This window comes from Papio anubis, chromosome 6 (assembly GCF_008728515.1).
Source record: "Papio anubis isolate 15944 chromosome 6, Panubis1.0, whole genome shotgun sequence".
NCBI lineage: Eukaryota > Metazoa > Chordata > Mammalia > Primates > Cercopithecidae > Papio > Papio anubis.
In genome coordinates, this window is record NC_044981.1 from 831,697 (window position 1) to 854,913 (window position 23,217).

At 41.6% G+C, this 23,217-nt stretch overlaps 1 long non-coding RNA gene across 2 annotated transcripts in view; it reads right to left on the reverse strand.

The window, feature by feature from the left end:
• LOC116275230 overlaps positions 1-22,973 on the reverse strand; it is a 53,101-nt gene extending 30,128 nt beyond the window's left edge. For both annotated transcript variants that reach the window (XR_004184159.1, XR_004184158.1), the window contains exons 1-2: positions 22,278-22,973; positions 21,584-21,708 (exon numbers count right to left, since the gene is read on the reverse strand). This is a non-coding gene — a long non-coding RNA (uncharacterized LOC116275230). The remainder of the gene's footprint in view (positions 1-21,583; positions 21,709-22,277) is intronic.
• Between the last annotated feature and the right edge of the window lie 244 nt (positions 22,974-23,217).

Consider the following 23,217-nt stretch of genomic DNA (forward strand, 5'->3'; position numbering starts at 1 on the left):
ATATTGGCTATGGGTTTGTCATAAATAGCTCGTATTATCTTGAGATATATTCCATCAATATCTAGTTTATTGAGAGTTTTTAGCATAAAGAGGTGTTGAATTTTATCGAAGGCCTTTTCTGCATCTGTTGAGATAATCATGTGGTTTTGGTCATTAGTTATGTTTATGTGATAGATTACATTTATTGATTTGTGAATGTTGAACCAGCCTTGCATCCCAGGGATGAAGCCAACTTGATCGTGGCGGATAAGCTTTTTGATGTGCTGCTGGATTCGGTTTGCCAGTATTTTACTGAGAATTTTCACATTGATGTTCATCAGGGATATTGGCCTGAAATTTTCTTTTTTTGCTGTGTTTCTGCCAGGTTTTGGTATCAGGATGATGCTGGCCTCATAAAATGAGTTAGGGAGGAGTCCCTCTTTTTCTATTGTTTGGAATAATTTCAGAAAGAATGGTACCAGCTTTTCTTTGTACCTCTGGTAGAGTTCGGCTGTGAATCTGTCTGGTCTTGGGCTTTTTTTTTTGCTGCGTAGACTATTAATTACTGCCTTAATTTCAGAACTTGTTATTGGTCTATTCATGGATTCGACTTCTTCCTGGTTTAGTCTTGGGAGGGTGTATGCCTTCAGGAATTTATCAATTTCTTCTAGATTTTCTAGTTTATTTGCAGAGAGGTGTTTATAGTCTTCTCTGTTTGTATTTCTGTGGGCTCAGTGGTGATATCGCCTTTATCATTTTTTATTGTGTCTACGTCCACACCTTACCACCTAGCATGACGTAGATGCTCCAAGTCTGACCATTGAATGAATAGAATTAAAACCAGCTGTCAACCTCTCAATCCCCTGCTAATAATCTGTTGCATTCCCCTTTTCAAAGAATTTACTCATTTTTGCAATTTTAATTAGTTCTTCCAAATTTTCCCCATTCCCATCTAAAATGACCTATGTGGATATTTGTGACAGGTTGGGTTCTCCACAACCAGGCTGCCTCAGGACAGTGGGGCCTCCAGGGAGGCAGACCTTGAAGGACCTGGCAGCTGGAGAGTGTGTGCCCTCATTCCCCACACTGGGCAGCAAATCCTTTCCTGAAGGGAGGTCTGGCAGAGCATCTCCGCTGCTATTACAGTATCTTACTTACTTTACACCTTCATCCAAGGCAGAACTGTAACTCTCTCTTGGGAACGCATAACTTTCCATCTGTTTTTCATGTCATATATAAGAATCCTTTGCAAACTAACGTCATGAAGACTTACTCCATGTTTTCTTTTACTATTTCTGTGGTTTTAGCTCTTAAATTTGGGTCGTTAATCCATTTTGAATTAATTTTTGCACATGGTTTGAGGTACAGGTCCAATTCCATTCTTCTGTATTGGCTATCCAGTTGTTCTATATCATTTTTTGGAAAGACTCTTCTTGCTCTCATTGAATGGTCTTGTGACAGTTGTCAGAAAATTTTTGACTATAGATTTATCAGTTTATTTCTGAACTCTCAATTCTACTGCATTGATCTACATGTCTACCTATGAATTGAGGAACAAAAAAAGATATAAGACATATAGAAAACAAAAAGCAACATGACATAAGTACCTTCTTTTCTTATCAGTAAATACTTTAAATGTGAATATACTAAACTCATCAGTTGATACTCTTTTATTTAGTATATTCACACTTAAAGTATTTACTGATGAGAAAAGAAGGTACTTCTGTCTTTAGAATAGGCAGAGATTGGCAGAATGAAAAAAATCCACATAATCCAACTATATGTTGTCTACAAGTGACTCACTTAAAATTCAAAGACACATACAGGTTGAAAGTGAATGAGTGAAGAAAATAAATTTTATGCAAAGAGTAACCAAAGGAGAGCTGGGATTGCTAGACTAATATCAAAACAAAAGAGACTTTAAGTCACATACTGTCACTGGAGGCATAAAAATTATATATTTATAAAAAGATAAGCCAAGCAAGGGTATACAGCAATTATGCAACAAGAAAGTCCCCAAGTATGTGAAACAAACATTGACACAATAGTAGAAAGGAATAGTTGGAGACTTTAACATCCCACCTTCAGTAATGGATAGAACAAATAGAGGATCAAAAAGAAATAGATAACTTGAACAATACTATAAACTAACAAACATATCAGTAAATTCTACCCAATAATACACACGCTACCCCAAATACACATTCTTCTCAAATGTGCATGGGACCTTCTCTGGAACAGATCATATGTTAACCCACAAAAAAACTCAATAAATTTTAAGACATTGAAATAATGCAAAGTATCTTCTCTGACCACAATGAAATAAAACCAGTGAATTAGTCTGTTCATGCATTGTTATAAGGAAATACCTCAGACTGCATAATTTACAAAGAAAAGCAGTTTCATTGACTTATGGTTCTGCAGGCTGTAGAAGAAGCATGATGCTGGCATCTGCTTGGCTTCTGGGGAGGCCTCAGAAAACTTAACAATCATGGCAGAAGGCAAGGAAGGAGTCAGGTTTCTCACACAGTGAGATCAGGAGCAAGAAAGAGTGAGAGACAAAGGTTCTGCACACTTTTAAACAGCCAGATATCATAAGAACTTACTCATTGTCATGAGAACAGCACTGAGAGAATGGTGCTAAACCATTCATGAGAAATTCACCCCCATGATCCAACCACCCCATGCCAGGCCCCACCTCCAACACTGGGGACTAAAATTTGACATGAGATTTGGTGGGAGCACAGGTCCAAGCCATGTCAACTAGAAATCAAAAGCAGAAAGAAAATTTAGAAATTTACAAATGTATAGAAATTAAACAACACACTGTTAAATAACCAAGGGGTCAAAGAAGAAATCCCAGGGGAAATTAAGAAAATACTCAAAGGCAAATGAAAACAAAAATATAAGAAACCAGAAGTTATAGGCTGCTGCAAAAGCAGCGCTTATGAATAAATTTGTAGTTGTGTGTGCCTATATTAAAAAGCATAAAGATTTCAAAACAACTTAACACCATAGGAGACCAAATAAATAAGAGTAAACCAAACCAAAAGATTGCAGAAGGTAAAAATAATAGAGTGAAATGAAATAAAATAGAGAATTGAAAAATGATAGGGAAAATTAATGAAACCAATAGTTGTTTCTTTGAAAAGATCAACAAAATTGAGAAATGTTTAGCCAGGTTGACTTAAAAAACAGACAGAAGACTCAAATTACTGAATCAAAAAATAAAAATGGGAACGTTACTACTGACTTCACAGAAATTAAAATTATTATAAGAGAATATTATGAACAATTTCATGCTAAAAAAATTAGATCAAGAAGAAGATATAGAAAATTGGAAATGACCTATGATATGTAAAGATTGCATCAGTAAACTAAAGCCTCCCAACAAAAAAGTCCAGATTCATGTGGCTTCACTGATGGATTCTACTCATCACTTAAAAAAGAATTAACATGGCCAGGCACGTTGGCTCACACTTGTAATCCCAGCACTTTGGGAGGCTGAGGAGGGCGGATCATGATGTCAGGAGATTGAGACCATCCTGGCTAACATGGTAAAACCCCGTCTCCACTAAAAATACAAAAAATTAGCCGGGTATGGAATCCCCATGTGTCAAAGGAGGTCCTGGTAAGAGGGTAGGAGGTGACTGGTCATGGGGGTGGTTTTGCCCATGCTGTTCTCATGACAGGGAGCTCTTATGAGAGCTGATGGTTTTAAAAGTGTTTGGCAGTTCCCTCTTTGCTCGCTCTCTCCTGCTGCCTTGTGAAGAAGATGCCTGCTCCCCCTTCACCTTCTGTCATGATTGTAAGTTTCCTGAGCCCTCCTCAGCTGCGTGGAACTGTGAGTCAGTTATGCCTCTTTTGTTTATAAATTAGCCAGTCTCAAGTAATATCTTTATAGCAGTGTCGAAATGAAGTAATACAAAGTTCTAAGAGTAATTAGACAAGAAAAAGAGATTAGAGACATCCAAAATGAAGGAAAAAGTGAAATTACTCTATTAACAGATGATGTAATCATATATATATATCCTTTAAAATTTACAAAAAACTGTGAGAGATAATTAACAAATTTAGCAAAATTGCAGGATACCACATTAACGTACAAAAATCAGTGCACTGGAAATCAATTACAAGTAAAGAAAATCAAGAAAACAATTCAATTTACAATGGCATCCTAAAGAATATAATACTTAGGAAGAAATTCAATCAAGAGAGTGAAAGGCTTGTACACTGACATTGTCTGACTACAAAATATTGCTTAAAGAAATTAAAGAAGACATAAGTAAATGGAAAGATAGCCCATGTTCATGGATTAGAAAACTTAACATTGTTAAGATGGCAATACTCTCAAAAAAACTTACTGATTTGATGTAATCCTTATCAAAATTTTAATGGCCTTTCTTTGGCGAAATGGAAATACTGATTCTCAAATTTATAGGGAATTGCAAAGTATCCAGAATAGCCACACACACACAAATTCTGAAAGAGAAGACGTATACTTCCTAATTCTAAACTTACTACAAATCTACAGTGATTGAAATAGCATGGTACTGGTATAAAGATAAATATATAGACCAATGGAATAGAACTAAAAGCCCAAAAATAAACCCATACATCTACGGCCAGTTGATTTTCAACAATGACACCAATAAAATTCAAATGAGAAGTACAGTTTCTTCAACAAATGATGCTGGAACAGCTGGCTACCAACATGCAAAAGAATGAAGGTGGGTGCTTACTTCACATCATTTACAATAATTAACTCAAATTGAACCAATAACTATATTGGTTATATATAAAACTAAAGACAGCGAAAACTATAAAGTGCTTAGAAGAAAACGCAGAAGTAAATCTTCATGACCTTGGATTTTGCAAGGGGTTTTTACACAGGAAGCCAAAAGCACAAGTAGCAAAAGAAAAAAAATAGAAAAATTGGGCTCCATCAAAACCAAAAGCTTTGTGCTTTAAAATATATTATAAATAAAGTGAAAAGACAACCTATAGAATGGGAGAACTATTTTGCAAATCATATGTTTGATAAGGGTCTGCTAGCCCTTACAATTAACTCTATGATTCAATAACAAAACACAAACACCCAATTAAAAATGGGCAAAAGACTTGAATAGACATATCTTCATTCAGTCCACATTACTCCAGTGCCAATCACATCTCAGATATGGTGTTCCATACATGGAGGTGTCTGAGGATGGAAAAGAGAGCTCAGTGTGTACAGAGGGAGAAAACAGGGCACTGAGAACACAGAGGAGGAAGTACCTGGAAGCAGGTGTGCCTGGGGATAGGGAAGTGGAACTCAAGGAAGCCTTCTCAAGGGAACTGACTGTTGAATGCTGAGGAAAAGTGGATTTAAAGGAAGAAGGCTGGGGGAGTTAGTGTATGGCTTTTAGTGCAGACGTAACAACACGTGAAAAAAAAATCTGATGTGAAAGATCCTGGTGTGTCACAATGAACGTGAGGAAATTTCAGGTGAGCAAGAAGGGAGCAAGATTCTGGCTTCCCAGGTCTTTTCTTATGTGTCTAAAATGTCTTTAGTGGACTTTCACTCTCAAATGGCTGTCCAGCTGGGCAGAGTTCTGGAGTCAAAGCTATTCTCAGCATTTTGAAGCCCCATGTCAATTTAATTCTCATTTGTTTTGTAGTAAACATGTATTTTCTTTGTAGAAACCAATAGCATTTTCCTTACAGGAAACAGACTTGAACTCAGATGATTTAAGACACTTGATTGAAGAGACTGTTTCCAGTAGCATTAGCTGCACAATGAAAAACTCCACATCTCAGCATCACAGTCCAAAGAAAACTAATTAATATACATTTATAGATACAAACAACACAGAATTTAAAATGAAAATAAAAAGGCTCCACTTACGATAGCACTAAAAACACTAAAATGCCCAGCAATAATCCTAACAAAAAATTTGTAAAACCTCTCTGTGGGAAGCTTTAAAACAGTCTGAAAAAATACCAAATAAAATAAAAAATGGACAAATGGAAAGAGATACTATGTTCTTGGATAGAAAAACTTGACATCATCAAGTTATTAATAGAGGTTAACAGTAATCTCAATAAAAATATAAAGAGAATATTTTTCTCTTTAAAAAAATCTAGGCAAACTATTTCTAAAATTCTTTTATAAAAATAAACTATCAGTTTTGCTTTCAGACGCAACAGAGTAAATGGTATTGGACCTGTTCTCCACCCTTAAATGATTGGAAACCAGACAACGGAAACGACAAATTGTTTTCAGACTTCGGTCAAGGCAGCATGGGAAAATAATTCCTGAGAAGAAAGAAGCAAAATCAAGGGCTTACAAAACGTTCCTAATTTCGATCCGACTGGATCTGAGGTGATTGATCGATGAGCGTCGGCCGCCCGTCGCACGTCGCCGTCGCCTGCTTCGCGTTTGCCGCAAGGCTTCGCCGTTTGCCGCTTGCCGCCCGCCGCTGCCCTGCCTGCCGCTGCCGTTTGCCGCCGCTGCCGGAGTTTGCCCGCCGCGTTCTACCCGCGCCTGCCCGCCGCCCACCCGGCCTGCCCGCCTGCCCCACCCGCCTGCCCGCCTGTCCGATCTCGATCGATCCCGGATCTGATCTTTAGCCGGAACACTGTTCCATTGCTTGGAATTGACTTTAGTCCATGGATGTCTTCATTTAAGTTACTGATAGAAGTTAAAGTGGATCTGGAAGTATTCTGACCTGGTGTGGGCCCGCTTTTGAGTTGAATCCTTTTGAGACTTTCACCCCATGGGTGTATGTTAGCAGGTCTTTCCACTTTGACCTCTATTCCTGGCCCTGAGTTTGCTCATCTTACTGTTTCCCAGGTGGTTCCCAGCCTTGCAGGTTTTCTCACACTTACGTGCAGATCACGACCAACTCAGAGACTCAAGGAGCATGTGCCGCACATCTCTGGAGTTTGTTATCACTCCTGTCTCTACAACTTCCTGCGTTCTCTAACTTAGCTTCAGAAATTCCAATTGCTTAAGGTGGGGAGGGAGGTAGATCCAGTCTGTTACATCATGACTGAAAAGAAACTCTCTAGGTAGACTTTACTGTGCAGTGGAACACTGTACCATCCCCCAGAAAGAACGAGGAAGGTCTCGGTACTGACGTTGAACAATCGCCAAGGTTACTGCTAATTGTGAAAAACAAGTTTCTTAAGAGTCCAGCAAAGAAGGAAAATAGAAATATGTTTTCATATTTTCTTGCATTTACATAGAGATGCCAGGGAAATTTATAAAATAATGACTACAAGTGGTTGTCTGTAGGTGCATAGGCGGAGAAATGGCTAGAGGGAGGGGAAGTAAGACTTTTTTCACTGTAAGCCATTTGACGTTGCTTTGATATTTTGCTGCGTGTGAATGCATTATCAATTAAAAAAACTTTTAAAAAATTAATGTTGCTGCTTATCCAAATGGAAAAGAATGAAAGTGAATTTATATTACACCAGTCTTAAAAAATCAATTTAAGATAGAAAAATGACTATAAAAAACAAATTCGTAAAATGTGTAGAAGATTAGGTAAGAAAATCCCTTTACAAATTTAAAACAGAGACGTTTATTATACAAGACAAGGATGTACAAATATTAAAGAAAACACTTGATAAATTAGACCACATTAAACTTTAAGAATTTAATTTTAACTTAAGTAATCAATGTAATTATATATATTGATCAAAAAATGCAACAAAGGGTGATAAAAGATAAAAACTGAAAGAGAAATGTTTGTATTACATAAAACTAGTAAGGAATGCATGCACAGAAGATATAAAGAGCTACAAATTATAATAAAATGACAAACAGCTCAATAGAATAAAAAAGTGAGAGCCTTGATCCATCACTTAGCAGAGGAGGAAAGATGAATAGCCCATAATCATATGCTTCACCTCAGTGGCACTGGGGCAGGGCAGCTGGAGACCACGGTGACATTCCATTTCACCTCCACCAAATTAGCCCATCTTAAAACCAGGCATTAGGGAGGGTATGCAGGAACACCAGCTCTCATCCGCTGTGTGGGAGGGTGTACATCAGTGAAACCCCTTGGAAAAGGTCTGGAATGACTTACCAAACTTGAACATGCCTATATTCTATGCATAGTGACTCTACTCCTAGACACACACCTGGAGAAACTAGTGCTGTGTGCTGGACCTGAGCAGTAGTCCACAGTCACACTGTAACAATTCGGAGTCCATGTGTGCACAAGGTGCAGAGCTTGCAGGAAACCCAATCGCCCCAAACTCTGACCACATCTCAGTGCATATCATGCCTAAATCAGCTATGGGGCAGTCACACAGGGAATCCTACACAGCAGTGGGAAGTGAATGAAACGTGGGGGCACACATCAACACAGGTGAATCACAACTCTAATTGAGTAAAACAGCAAGTCACAGAAAAAAAATATGGTATAAAATTCCAGTTAAATAAAATACAAAAGAAACAAACACTAAAAACTACACTATGTGTGTACATGATTATGTATCTACATCTATATCTACCTACCTGTCATCCATCATTTATGCATCATCTACTTATGTATCTATTTACCCATCACCAGTCATCTATCTATCCACCTATCTCCCATCTATATATCATCTATCTATCTACTTATCTATCTATCTATCTATCTATCTATCTATCTATCTATCTATCTATCTATCTATCATCTATCTATCTATCATCATCTATCCACCTATCTCCCATCTATATATCATCTATCTATCTATCTATCTATCTATCTATCTATCTATCTATCTATACCTCAGGCACTGGGGCAGGGCATATAAAATTGGAGACCGACAGGTGACATCTATCACTCTACCTAAATTGGCTCATCTTAAACCAGGCATTAGGGGAGGGTATGCAAGAACACTAGCTCTCATCCACAGTGGGAGGCGTACACTGGAAGTGAAACCCCCTGAAAAAGGTCTGGAATGATCATCAAACTTGAACATGCCTATATTCTTATGACAGTGACTCTACCTCAGAGTACACACTGAGGAATTGCGCTGTGTGTTGACCTGAGCAGTAGTCCAAGGTCACTGTAAATACAATTCGGAGTCCATGTGTGCACAAGGTGCAGAGCTTGCAGGAAACCTGCACCGCCCCAAAATCCTGACCACATCTCAGTGCATATCATGCCTAACCATAGTAAAGTAGTCACACAGGGGAATCTCTACACAGCAGTGGGAAGTGAATGAAAAACGTGGGGCAGCCACATCAACACATTATGTGGTGAACGTCACACAACTTCTAATTGAGTAAAAACAGCAAGTCACAGAAAAATTAAGCGGTATAAAATCTAAAGTTAAATAAAATACAAAAGAAACAACATCAAAAACTAAGCACTAAGTGTGTGTAAAGCCATGATTATGCATCTACATCTATATCTACCTACCTGTCATCCATCATTTATGCATCATCTACTTAAGCGTATCTATATTTACCCATCACCAAATATCTATTCCATCCACCTATTCCCGAATCATCTATATATCATCTATCTATCTATATCTATTCATTCCATTTATCTATCTATCCATTCTATCTATCTATCTATCATCCATTCCATCTATCATCTATCTATCTATCATCTATCATTACTTGGTTTCTCTATTTTAGATATTGGTTTATTTGGTTTATTTTATTTTATTTGGTTTTATTTTATTTTATTTATTTTATTTGTCATTTATTCTACTTTATTTCTATTTTATATATTATTTTATTTGTCGAGTTTTATTTTTATTATTTTTATTTTATTTATTTCATTTCATTATTTATTCTACTTATTCTTCTATCATTTTATATATTATTTGGTTTATTTGCTCTATTTCCATTATTTCCATTCATTTTATTTCATTTGCATTTATAGTATTTTCATTTTATTTTATTTGTTTGTATTTATTTCCATTTTATTTGTCAATATTTATTTCATTTATTCTCTTCATTTATATATTTCATTTTATTCATTTTATTTCCATTCAATTTATTCTTTATTTGTATATTACTTATCATTACTATTTTATTTCATTTTATTTTATTCATTTTATTCATTTATCTTACCTATTTCTATTTCATATATATTATCATTTTATATTCTATTTCCATTTTATTCACTCTATTCTCTCCTATTTTATATACATTGGCTCATTTATCTATTTTCATTTCATTTATTCTTTATTTTACATTTATTCATCTGCTTAATCATTTCCATTCTTAATTATTCTCATCATTTATATATTTATCTATTTGGTTTATCTATCTATCATCTATCAATCTATCATCTATCTATCTAACATATGTCAACCATATACCAATCCATCTTCTATGTATGTGTGTATATATATATGTATGTATGTATCTAACATGTATCAACCATCTACCAATCCATCTATGTATGTATGTATGTATCTATCTATCTATCTACCTGTCAATCATCTATGTATCTGTGTATCCAATTTGTCTATCTATCTATCATGTATCAGCCATCTACCAATCCATCATCTATGTATGTACGTATGTATGTATGTATGTATGTATGTATCTATCTATCTATCTATCTATCTATCTATCTAATCTATCCTTTAGCTAGTTGGCCATTCAGGATAGCAGTTAACTGGGCACAACAGAGCTTCTATCTATGTTAGTGGGGATACTGTATTTCTTGAGTTGTTTGGAAGATAGATGGGCATTTGTTTCACTATTATTTGAATGAAACATGGATATTCTATTCACTGTTTTGTGTGAAAAATATATTTCACAAATTTTCTCTGCAGGTAAGTTTTTTTTTTTCCACTTCCTTATACCACCATTTATTTTATACAAAGATGTTTTAATTAAACATTTACATATCCATAGACATAAAGAGACTGAATGTTAAAAAAAAAAAAAAATTAGATTGGTCTCCAAGCCAGGGGAGCCGTAAACATTTGTAAAGTAACTATGACTGTTTTAGCTAAGTAATAATGAATACTTTTATCTATAAGGCAAGCTTTCCTTTCTGAATGATAAGTTGTTTTCACTCAACGTCTTTCAAGTTCCTGTTCTTACATGGCTGTTGTAGGTGATTGCCCAGGAAGTCACTTTGCTGTGGCGATGACGGTTTGGGACATTTATCTGAGAATGTTCTCAGGACCAACACATGTGGGGAGGGAAAGCGGCAGATGGGCAGAGGGACAGGTTGGGCTTCCACGTGGCCAAAACAAAAGCCTCAGGGACCCCACAGGAATATCTCCGGAGTGGGGCAGCCCTTTAAAGTTGTGCGGAATCGGGGTGAGAGGGGCAGGGCCCTCTTATCACAAGGACATCACTGAACTGAGGCTACTCCAGGGACCATGGTCAGGGCGGGTCGCTTCAGCAGAGGGCGATGTCTAGAGAGAGGGGGGTAGGGGATGGTGCTGGCAGCACTCACAGCAGTGGGGCATGAGCCCCTCTGTCCTTCGGACCTCAGGGAGGCCGGGCTGCGTGTCCCAGCTCCACATCCCCACAGTAAGAACACGTGTTAGGCACCACGGAGTGTCAAGATGCGTAAGGTCTGGTCCTGCCCCCGAGAAGCTCACGCTCTCGTGCCACGTGGCTGAGGGTGGGCAGAAACTATGCAAGGGCAGGATCCAGATGGAAGCTCCAGAACTGCAGCGAAGGCTTGGGAGGAGCTGGGAGCAGCTCTCCCTGACCGCAAGGAGGAGAATGAAGGCAGGCTGCAGGAACACATCTCAGAGGGCATCTGCGCAGTTACAGGATTTGCTCCCAAAACTCTGGCAGGCGGGGAGGAGGAGGACGGGTGTTTTCAGGTATAGGACTGGCGAGGGAGAAAGAACTGAGGCCAGGAAGGAAGAGTCCCAGGATACACCGATCTCACTGCTGTGCTGTCTGCGACCCCCAGCCCTGCCTCCTTCCCTCTCCATCCTCAACTGCTTCCTGCCAGCTTCGGGGTGTGGGAAGCCAAGAACAGCGCAGAGGGCTGAGTGGGCAGCAGAGCTGGGTATACAGGCTCGTGCAGGTGGGAAATTAAATGAGGCCGGCAATCCTCCAGCCGACGCTGGATAGACACAATGTGATAGGTCACAGCTGACGGAATATGATTCAGGCATGAATAATCATACGTGATCATGTAGCTGACACATGCTGTGACATGGTGGACCTGGAAGACATTACGGGAAAGGAACCAGCCACAAAAGACCACACGTGGTACGACTGCATTTATATGAAATGTGCCGAAAAGGCAAATCCTTACAGGCAGAAAGTAGGTTAGTGGTTGCCAGGGGCTGGGGGTCTGGGGGAAGTGGGGAGGGACTGCTTATAGGGATGGGGTTTCTTTTGGGGGTGGTTTAAATGTTCTCAAACTGATTGTGGGAAGGTTGCACAACTCTGGGAATGTACTAAAAACCACTGAAGTCTACACTTTAAAGGGGTGAACTCTGTGGTATGTGAACTATAGCTCAGTAAAGTTGTTACTGAAAAGAAAGTGAAGCCGTGGGCACGAGGGCAAGGCCCACATGGAGATGTAGACAACAACTGGCTGGACACACTTTTCCTGTTTTTCTTTTTCTTTGATCTGGTTCTCCCGGCCTATTGATCTCTCCTTTACAGAGGCAGTGCTGGGAGCCTGGCGGTGGGTGGGCATTCCCTTCTGTGCCTATTCATCATAGATTTTCCATCAGACACCCCTCAAATTACCTCAGAGAAACGGAGGCTCAACACCAATCTAGGTATAGTAACAGAGGTATCAGAACTCCTTGAAAATGAAACTCTAACTTTGAGACACTCCCTAGCCCCCCATTCTGAGCAGGTGCACCCAATCCATTTCATCTTGTGTGCTGTGCTTTTTCATGCGGCCTGCTGGAACCTTGCACTCCCTCCTGACACCCCTCACTCTTGGTCTGCGGCACTAACCCCCTCTGACACTCTGGGCCATTGCTGTCTGCCTCCCTCCGTCAGAACACCAGGCGCAAGCTGAGAGCAGGTGGCACTGCTTGGCACAAGGCAGGGGCTCAGCAAATTCTTGCTGAGGGGATGAATAAATTCCACAACTCGGTGTCCCTGAAAACCGTATTTCCCATGTGCCTTGATGGATGCTGCAGACAAACCAAGGTAACAGTGCTGTGGCCTGGAGGCCACTCATGTCTGCACAGAAGAAAGAGGAGCAGTTCCTAAACCCATGCCGGCACTGCCTGTTAGGTGTTTTCTGTGCACAGTAATTTATTATCCGTACCATTAATTTTTAAAAAAAGCTACTCTACCTCCTGGAATATGCAATAGGATCCTTGTAAGTTGTATAATGCTGGTCTGGGGATCTCTTTTTCATTTAGCCTACATTTATTGAGCACTTCCTATGCCCCAGATGTTCATTATCTCATTTAATCTTCACAACATAATGTGATAAATACACTAATATTAACCCCATTTTTGAGATGAGAAAACTGAGACTGCAGGTTAGGAGAATTTTCTGGATTCCACAGTCAGTAAGGATCAGGGACAAGGTAATCCCAGGTCTCTCTGTAGTTTGGAAGGAGGGGATCACACTTCTCCTGTGCAGCTCGCCATCTCCATGTGCCTTTGACTTCCAGGCATCTCAGCATTAAGCCAGGAGCCCTCCGTGTTCCCAGGGATCCCATTACACAGCAGCTCCAGTGTGTCTGCCCAGGGGTCAGTGTCCTCACCTGTAGCCTGTGTCTAGGGCATTGTGAAGTCCTACCTGCAGCAGGAGCTTCACAGTTCCTCAGGGTTCAATGGCTGTGGATCCTGCTCCAAGACGGACCACATCTGTGGCCTTGCCAGAGGAGAGAACCCACCTGCTCCTCCTCTCCCAACAACAGCTGGCAGCTCCCCCCTCTCCAACCCTACCACACAACCACCTTCTGTTGGTCCCGCCCTGTGCCAGACACTCATCTTTCCCTTCCAGGTGATCACCAGCCACCTCTCCCAAGTTTAGTTCATGAGTTTGCATGGCCTGGAGTTTCTCTCTGAAGCTTTTGCTGTACATACATACTGAGGAAGACAGGAGAAAAATTCTGAACCACGTATCAATACACGAGTATTACAACAGCAGTTTAACTGCCAAGATGTTTTTGGCACTGATGAATTAAGTTTCACACTCGCTTCCTCAGGACGCCACAGCAAAGCCCGGCAGACTGGTGAGCCTTAAATAACAAGAATTTATTGTCTCACAGTTCTGGAGTCTGGAAGCCCAAAACCAAGGTATCAGAGTTGGTTCCTTCTGAGGTCTATAAGGGAAGCTCTGTTCCAGATAGATGGTTGTCTTCTCTCTGTGTCTCTTCACACCAGCTTCTCTCTATGCACATCTGTCTCTGTTCAAATTTAGCCTTCTAATAAGGACATCGGTTATATTGGATTAAGGCCCACTTGAATGACATGATTTTAACCCGATTACTTCTTTAAGATCCTATTCCTCCAAATAAGTCCGCATACTGAGGGACTTCAACATACCTTTTCGGGAGAACACAATTTGGTCCATAAAAGGTATCAGTAACAAGCTCCTTTCAATTTGGCTGCGTCCTGCTTCATTTAGAATTGGTTTGGAGAACATCAAATAGATGCATTCACAAAACCGTCACACACAGACCTACACAGAATGTCCAGTCCTGCCACACCTCTCGCGGGCTTGTCCTTGTGTCTGCCAGCTCAGAATCTGACCACGTGAATCAGAGCCACTGGCTCACTAAAGGCCACCTACGAAGGAGACAGATGTCAAGTTAGAATCACCCGATCTATAAATTGGAAAGGAGAGTTTTGTTTCATATAGGGGGTTACAGCCTGCAGACTGGCCATCCTGCGGGCTGGGAAGTGTAGCCTCCAGCAGAGACTGAAGGCACGGACTTCTTCTGGGGAAAGGTGAGGCAGAAATGGATGCTGAGCAGGCTGGCTAAGTAAACATATTCAGCAGGTTATAGGAGGGAGCTGTGGACAGTCATGGAGGTGGGTGCGCTCATGCATAGTAAGCTAATGTGTATGTCACACGGACATGCTTGCTCTGGGGCAGAGATCTAACATTTAAATGCATTGCAATTAGGACCTACACATCAAAAGGTGAAGCAAGGGCATGAAGGCACATGAAGGAGAAAGTGACTGAAACCAGCCTCTTGTCAAGTCAAAGCTTTAGTTCTGGCTGGTGGAACAGGGTGTCAACTAGTCAACTTGCTGCAATTGTTTCGATATTACTTATTTCATGACCAGTGCTGTTCAGCCGCTAGAGAGAAAGAAGAACCCTGTGGCCGTTAGAACAGAGCTTATTGTTTAAGTGTAGGAGGGTGTGCATGGCCTTGGATCTGTTTTATCATTTGGCATCTTATTGCCACAAAGAGTCCACTCCATCAGTCTTAGGATACTCTGTTTTCACACAGGTTACATATGGATGGGTAAACCATCGTACCTTTGGCTCTTTCTGGAACAAAAATGGGCTATGCCATGTAGATGCCAACGATTGTCTCTACGTCCAGGCAGCAGATGCTTGTAAAAACAATGTCAGCATCCACGAACATCAGGGCTGAGTGGGAGTCATGCAGTTCAAAAGATCTGAAAAATTCATGATGGAAGAGTCGCGATTTTTCCACTGTGAGGCTTTCTCCGTTTCTTAGTTTATATATTTCTTCAAGGGGAAACCTGTGAGGAGCTTTTGATGTGCCCGTTCATGAAGCCCTAACCCTAAGCTGGCCACAGGGAAACATGAACGCTTAGGATCTGGGCATGGCCTGTGCCTGCGCTTCCCATTCCTGGTACCCAGCTGAGTTGGAAACGTTTGTCAGCAAGGCTTTTTGAAGTCTGTTCCTGGTAAAGCCGAGATGAATGTCTTTTGTGCTGCGCTTTCTGGGCTGTTTTACACTGTCTTCTGGGAAGCTGTCCACTGACAAGGAGATCGCTTTGGAGAAATGATCAAAGGAACCATCTCTGACGGTACTGTCTTCATTTCTGAGCAGCAATAATAGGCGTTCCAGCCTGCACTATTGTAGGCAGCTACAAATAATACTGTGTTCCTTTGATCACCGGCTCTTCATTCTGATCTTATTTACTTTTCAGAAACAAACACTTGACAATGATGGTAGGGATTCTAAGCCGCTCATGTGGGTAGAAAATCGGTATTTTAAAGTGGTAGTTTAGACTGAATGGGTCTGTATGTTTGCCCCTGAGCTGAACTCCTCCGTTTTTTAAAGACCATGTCAATGTCTGCAGAGCTGTACCCACAAAAACACTGAAGTCTAGAGGGAAGAAACCGGAAGCCAAATTCCCCTGGCAGAGTTTTCACAGGCCCAGTGACTCCCAGGGACCATCATCATTGCTTTACCTGCCAGTTTCCTGCACGAGATACAAACTGCCCTCTGAACTCTGACCTTTTGCTGCTTTTACAAATTCTGATGGTGCAGTTGGGACTGAGGACATTCAAAAGGCCACGGTGAATTTGTATGCCTTCAGATCAGGGAGCAGGGGCCTGTTCTAATACGGTAAGCTTGTAAAACACTGTTAAAATAGGCACAAAAGTTTCACACATAAGATATATGAGGATATATAATTATATGGTCTCATGATAGGTCCTATAATCTTCTGTGATACTGTATTTCTACTTTACAATATTTTTTCATCAATCACTGCTCCAAATAAGTCATTACAAAACGTGGCAAACTTTGTCTCCATCTTACGTTAGAGGTGGGGAATATATGAAATTCATCGTTCGCCTGCCCTCTGAGTACCGAGGGAATCTTGTTCCCTTCCTTCTAGAAAACAAACAAACAAAAAACCACAAAAAACCTGCTAAAACAGCTGTATGGTGTTTTAACTTACCTTACACCATCCCCACCTTCCGTTTAGAAAATGTATTATTTTATTGCAACTCTTTTTCTGTTGCATTATATCCTTGCTATTGTGAGGTAAAAAATGACCACGTCACTGCTCTGTGAGTTTGATGTGGCTGGGTGATTCGTGGGACCACCCTAGACAAACAGCTAACCCCCTACAGGTGAGGTGCCTTCTCTGAACCACAGAGGTTCTCTCTTGGGTCTCACCTCTGTCTCCCAAGAGCTGCGTGAACAGACAAAGCCCCAAACTGGTATTCCCACAGCCTCCTGTCCACCTCGGGCCATTTGGTCTCCGCACTCCAGCCACCTCTGTGTCTTGGACCTTCTATCTTGACAAAACAATTGACAGGTGTCCTCAACACCAAATCTTATCCGATCTGGTCCCAGTCTATCAGCAGTTTATCAGGGAAGGAATTCCAAAATAATTCTTATAAACAAAAAAACACCAACTACCTTCTTACACAAAAGACAAACACAAACCATCATGTTAGGGTTGGAAAGAGGGAAGGTCAAACATGGGAAAGGGGATACTGTCTGTAGGTATCTGCAGAGTTGAGGACTGTGTCTCACCTGGAAGGCAGGGACTGCATTGAAAGGGATCTATATCAGGCTAGTGTCACTTAGGATTACTTCATGTGGCCATTCTGATTCTTCGTTACACTGAAATTTGTTCACGCAAAAAAGAAAAAAAAAACTGTTCAAAATAACTAGGCTACTGGAGGTTTGAGATGCCTTTTGTCCAACGCAGACATCGTTTCATTTACTGTGCTGGGAACTACCCGTAGGGCCTATGCTCATGGCAGGGAGGAAGCTTTGACAAGGACCACCATGGTTTTCCCAAGATTCTGGTGTTCAGGGATCACTTGAAGTTTTGAAAACACACATTACTTTTTCTGAGGTCAAAATTAGTGATGTCAAAACCCTCTGAGGTGGGCTCTACTGCTGTTTTCAAAAGACGAGAAAGGAGAAATCCTGTCTTCAAAAAGGTTCCCAGTCTAATCTGGTAGACCAATGATGCTGGCAGACGCTTCTGAGAGTCAGAATGGTTGGTAGGAGCAGCTCCCCCCTCACACGGAACCTTTTGATGTTCACCCGACCCCACCAACCCTGCATGGAATGCACCAGCATAAGCCACCACGAAACCCTAACAAGGCGTGATTGGGCTTGGAGACCAGAACACTGGGCCAAGAAGCTACAGAGCCAGCTGTGGGACTCATCATGCATGAGTTACCGAATACGCCGCGTCTTAGCTCAGCCCTCTGTGGAAGAGACTCATGCTTTCACCCTGGCCACTAACCTCAAATCACTTTCAGAATAGTGTGGTTCTGCCCCGTGTTGATGTTAACTTAAGTTCAACTCCTGAGAATTACATGAAACAATGGTTCTATGGGCCACAAATGATCATTATTTCCAAGTTTACAACAAACTTTGCCTCACAGAATCCACATTAGTGACATCTCTCTAAAATATAAGAAAATGTGGTGAACATCTCCCCTCTGCCCCAGGCATGCTTTCCACCATGTAAGTAAATACACGCTCTGAGTCAAAATAAAATAAGGCACAAGATACAAAACAAATTGGCAGTCTCACTTCTTTGTTCAATGCACCTTAGTTTTATGAAAAATTAGGCTGCTGCATCCATGCGATTGTGTGTTGACTTGCACTTCTTTGGGGTAAGGTTGTCAGAAGCAGACGAAAGACCGGGAAGAGCAAGGTTTTTGAGCAAAACTGAGCGGAGACATTCTGAGACCACACACCACACCCAGCACAAGATGCTCCATGATGTCGAGTGGCATTAGGAAGAAAAGAAAGGCTTTAACCTTGGCACCTTGTACACTGAGCAAAGAACACGAAGAAGGGAAGACCCAAAGATGGGGAAGGATAGATACATTCAGGGGAAAAATCAGGTAACTAGAAGGGCAGCCAAATCTCTAGGCTGGGAACTTGCTGCCCCAGCTTTAAAGCCTGTTTCCCCAGAGCCAGAGGGGAGCCCCAGACTCACCCCTCACTCCTCACCTGGAGCTTTTGCTTAAAGAACAAGATTTTCTTTAAAACAATGCCTCCATGCCAAAAGGGGCAGCTGGGAAATTAGAAGCCCCACATGCTGTGCGTTTACTTTTTTAGAGCATGCTCTATCTTGCACACTTTTCCCTTTTACCAGCCAAGACTAACCTACAAAGCACCTTATATTTTTTCAAGAGAAAAACAATATTTTAAGGAAATTGACTAGGCACAAATTATATCAAAAGCATTATTTGAGGGGCTATAATTTTTGCCTAGATTTTTTATTTTTAGAAAATGTTTTAATGTTTTATATTTCAGACTTACGGCTTTTCACTTAGGGTGAAAAATTTTTGTTCATCCGTCATTCGGCTTTCTCAAATATTAACACCCATAACCATAGCACCATGATCAAAGTCATCAAGTTAACAATGATAACACTATTAACTAACCTGTAGACTTCATTCAACTGTCTCTCTCCCCCACCTCCCTCTCTCTCCCTTTCTCTCTCTGCCTCTTCCTCTCTCTCGGTCTTTCTCCCTATCTCTTCCTCTCCCTCTCCCTGCCATCTTTCCCTGTCTTCTCTCCCCCTCTCTCCCTCCCCCTCTCTCTTTCTCTCCCTTCTCGCTCTGTCTCTCCTGGTCCCCACTCCCTCTCTCTCTTCTCTCAGCGTTGGTTTTACATCCTCCTGTCGCAGACCTTCTTCCTCAAGAAAGTGAAGGGAGCATGGGAGGGGCTGGATCGACTCTCTTCACTGGTTCTGACTTCAAAAGCTCTCATAGAAGGACCCTGATCACAGATGAGCAATGAGCCCAGACAGGGTCAATCGGCTACCGACAAAGAACAGAGTACTGGGCCCTGGGACCCCTACACGTCAGGAAAGGGCTTGCTATGGGCCAGAAAACCAGCAAACCTTGACTTCGCAGCTTCAGCTGTCACTGTCAGCACAGCCTCTCTTTGGGCTCCACACTGACGGGCCCCAAACAGACCTCCTGACTCCTCCCATCTCCATATCTACTTATCAGTAAGTCAGGCCAGCTCTACCCCTAAAATCCACCCAGGCCCCAGTCACCTCTCTCCACATCCACACGAGCCCACCACCTAGTCTAGGCCACAGCCTCGCCTCGACTGAGGCAGGGACCGCCTTTGCGGCCTTTCCGGGTTCACTCTCGAGCCTCTGCATCCATTCCCAGATACAGCTGCCAAAGTGACTTCTGAAGCAAAGCATCTCATCAAAGGGCTTTGCTTCGTGCTGACCGGAAAGTCCAGCTCCTCCCTGAGGATGACAGACCCCCTGGCGATCAGGACCCTGGCCACTCCTTAAACTTCAGCTCATCCACTCCCAGCACCCCACAAGACCCTCACTCGCCTGCCTGCTCCCAGCACCCCACAAGACCCTCACTCGCCTGCCTGCTCCCAGCACCCCACAAGACCCTCACTCGCCTGCCTGCTCACCCACTAAGTCCCGTGGAGCTCCTGCTGTTCTTTGCCCTTCTGGCTCCCCTGCCAGGCCCCTCCTGGGTCCTCCTCACTCCTACCCCCGACTCCACGTGCAGCCTGAGTCACTGTTTCCACAGCCCCCTCTGCAGGTATTCACGGCGTTGTCTCTAATGGGGGTTACCTTGCTCAGTTAATTGTTTGAATGTTTTCAGTCTTACCATGACTTTAAGATTTGCAATGAAAAAATACAGGAAGAAAGAAAAAGGCAATAGCTAAGGAAGAGAAAGTGAGCCAGGGAGGCTCCAGGTAGGGACTTTATTTCAGAGTTGATTTTAGACATTTAGAATATCTATGTAACAGTATTTGAAATTCTTTCCCACGTTTAAAATAAATTTGAATTAATTAGAAGAAAAATTGGTTCCATAAGGAAGCACTTCTGCTGGAAATAGCTCTACAGTTTGTAATCCTCATTTGTATTGAACAACAGAATGAGTTAACTCTTTTATATTAAATAGCATTGTTCAGAAAGGAAAAATCAGTTGAACAGAGCTTTAATAACTTGATTTGCAAATTTGGGAAGAGGAGTGAGTTAGTGGTGTCATGTCTCACAAGGAGGAATTTTATTTATTTTATTATTATTTTTTTTGAAACAGAGTCTCACTCTGTCCCCCAGGCTGGGGTGCAGTGGCGTGATCTCGGCTCACTGTAACCTCTGCCTCCTGGGTTCAAGCAATTCTCCTCCTTCAGCCTCCCAAGTAGCTGGGATTACAGGTGTTCGCCACCACGCCCCCCTAATTTTAGTATTTTTAATAGAGACGAGGTTTTGCCATGTTGGCCAGGCTGGAGGAATTTTATTTTAAAAGGTCATTTTAGAAAATAATAAAAGAAACAATATTAAAAACTCTGTTAGGAACTTCTGTCCTACAAGATACTCGTTTTAAATCCAAAATATTCTTGATAACTAATATCTAACCTATGAAATATTTTCTCACCTCCACAACTTTCATTCCTCTCTCTGTTTTTTACACACACACACACACGCACACACACACACACACACACACACACCCCAGGCACTCCTTGATAAGGATATAACTGGCCTCTGTTTAGAGTTGTGTGCTTCAGCCAAATGCCCCGGTCTCAGTCAGTAAGGAGCTGGCAGGCCCTGGGAACCACACTGAACTCAGGTTTCCTTGCTTGCAGAAGTTATTCAGTGCTTTTCCCCTTCCAGGAAACAGAAGGAACAAATGATTTTTCCAATCTGGGGATGCGTGAACATATTTTGTGCAAAAGCGGCCGTATAAGATGGCGATTTTCTCTTCTACGAGGTAAAAGCCTCGTACACACAAACCTGATTCTGAGATGCGTCATCCTCTGAGCATGAATTCCTGTGGTTTTCGGAGTTGGTCCTGGAGAAGGTTGATCTGTCTCCTCAGAGCAGACTGCACACCCTTCCAAGAGAAAAACATGCAGGGCCTAAAATATGGGAAATGTTAAGGTTAGAGTCCACCGGACAGCAAGAGTTCACCTGTTCCCTGGTATTTGCAAGATTCTCTTAAATGAAGGATTTGGATGTTGGAGTTCCTTCTCTCGCATCTTCCTTCCTTTGTGAAACAAGTGCCAGACCCACTCTGGGAAACCAGCTCCCTGGAGAATGACTGACTCCAGGGCTGGGGCAGGAAAAGTACAGCATCAGCCCCAAAGTAAGGAACTGCTCAAAACGTGATGGGGACAAAAGGACACAAGGACTAGTTTGAAGGAGCTGCCACTGGGCACACATGAGACAAATTGAGCATGAAAGTGACTCATGAAGGTGGTGGGTGGCAACTCACTGGACAAACAAACAAACCTGCGACTACATGATGATGGCAAAAAACAAGCAAATGAAGGGGTAGGACGCATGAGAAAGCCTTCTCTTGTGGAAGGCCAACCGATAGAGGAATTAGAAAATGACGACTTTGAAACCACCATAATAATCACTGGCCCAGGCTAAGATCGTCGCTGAATATTAATATCATTTGGTGGAATTGTGGGGTGATATTTACAGTTGCCTAGTGCCTGCTCATAAATTCCTTCCTATCCAAGTATAGAAGGTGTCTTTCCGGAAAATAACTGGATGACATCACCGTAACCAAGTAACCCCCACACTGAGACGTCAACATCACCGTAACCAAGTAACACCCACACTGAGACGTCAGCAAAACCCAAGACCCCAAGCACTTCAGAAACGAACTTTCAGCCTCATGGAACAAAGAAAGGCAAGGATTACTCCTGATGAAGGAAGTCTAAGGGGACATGACACCTAAAGGCGATGCACCACCCTAGACTGGATTTTGGTGTTGAGGGAAAAAGTTGCTTGTAAGACAATTTTGTTACCATCAACAAAATTTAAATATTCACCACATATTAGATAAGAGTATTGTGTCAATGTTAAGTTTTCTAAATTTGATAATTGCACTGTAATTGTGTAGAATATAGAGATGGAGAGAGTTGGCATGGCTAAGTATCGATGGTGGGAGAAGAGAGGGGAAGAGCATATCGTCATTAACTTGTAATATTCTTGCAACTTTGCTCTAGGTTCTGAATGTTTTCAAAATAAAAGGTTTAATTAAAAATCTTGAGAGATGTGGAATGAAGAATAATTTCTTTCTAAAACTACGACTATTTCACAGTCATATGTGCTTTTTGTAACAATATTTGAAATGTGATTCAAAAAATGAAAGGCGTCTGTTCTTTCACCACGCATACTTAACACTGCAAACATTTAGAATGAATTTAGAAACAAATAGATTTATTGGGGCTCCCTTGAGGGCAGGAGTTCAAGGCCAGTCTGGGCAACACAGTAAGACACTGTCGCTACTAAAAAATAAATTTTAAAAAATTAGCCAGGCATGGTAGCATGCCTGTAGTCCCAGCTACTCAGGAAGCTGAGGCAGGAGGATCGCTGGAGCCCAGGAGTTTGAGGCTGCAGTGAGCTGTGACTGT